Raw genomic sequence first — 1,259 nt, forward strand, 5'->3', positions numbered from 1 at the left:
ATATATATACATATATATATATATATACTAGTGGGCCTCATGGCATTTGACTTGGTCTGTACAATGTTGAAATGTATTCAAAAGGCACATATTGACATCTATTGTAATGCCCATTTTCCTTACAATAAAAGTTGTTAAAAGGTTAAAAAAATATATTTAGAATATCTAAATACAGAAAGTAATACAGATAATAATAGAGAAATGTATTGTACGAAAATTATAAAACATTTACAGAACTTCAGTATATACAATGTTTTAAATTTATTTCTTTGGAGCATATATGAAGAGTTTCTGTGGACTTCCTACTCTGGGACAACCTACACACAATTGACCATGTGAGAAACTGTCCTCTTCTAGATGGAGACTGACAACCAGCAGTGCTTGTCCTTGGGACTTGTTAATGGTCATTGCGTAACTGACTGTCATTGGGAATGACAATCATTTGAAACAAAAGGGGACATCTGTTATTATTAGAGCTATTCTAGGTATAATTGATGTCTCCCTTACCACATCCAGTGAAGATTTTTGCTTTGATAATGTGAGGCTCTAGTTCAGTCATAACCATATATGTACCATTGGACAATTTCTGAGAAGCATGGTTGATGGCAATAAGTTGTGGTTGTGTTAGTAATAGTGGTTGACGTATAAATTAATAGGTATTAGCAGCTGCAGTGGTAGTATTGAAGCACACTTTAGATATTATAAATAAACGTTTATTCTGTCTCTGTCTCACTTGTTTTTACTCTCCAGCCCCCTTTTCTATCTGTCACATGTATTTTTTCTCTAGAGAGAAAAAAAGGTAGAGGTAGCAAGATAGAGACACATATACAACTAGAGAGAAAGAGAGGAAGATAGTGAGAGAGATAGAAACATATAGAGGGACACAGAGGTCGGTGGGGGGTGACTTCAAAGGAATAAATGTAATGTATAAACTTAGAGAAAGTTGGACATGGATTGAGTGACAGGGAGAGTATTTTTTCACACAGTAAAAAGCATAGCTGTTAAATAGAGAGTAGGTGGATTGCTAGAAACAGGAGCCGATACATTACCAACTCGCTCCCCACCCCATTCCGTTTTTGGAAGATAAGTGCCCAGTTTTCTGCAGCATGGTCAAATTAATTGAAATGACATGCAAAACCTGAAATGTTATCAATCTTATTTAGCATTTTTGGCAGTCAACATACAAACAAACAAACTTTGCTTTTTATGAGGATATATATAATACATATATAATATAATAGAATATATATATATATATA

General features: G+C 33.9%; 1 protein-coding gene across 1 annotated transcript in view; it reads right to left on the bottom strand.

Moving 5' to 3' along the window:
* The window catches only part of LOC106870397 (tolloid-like protein 1), a gene marked incomplete at its 5' end in the record, with an annotated part of 261,346 nt that overhangs the window by 105,408 nt on the left and 154,679 nt on the right, over positions 1–1,259 (bottom strand).

Source organism: Octopus bimaculoides, chromosome 8 (genome assembly GCF_001194135.2).
Source record: "Octopus bimaculoides isolate UCB-OBI-ISO-001 chromosome 8, ASM119413v2, whole genome shotgun sequence".
NCBI lineage: Eukaryota > Metazoa > Mollusca > Cephalopoda > Octopoda > Octopodidae > Octopus > Octopus bimaculoides.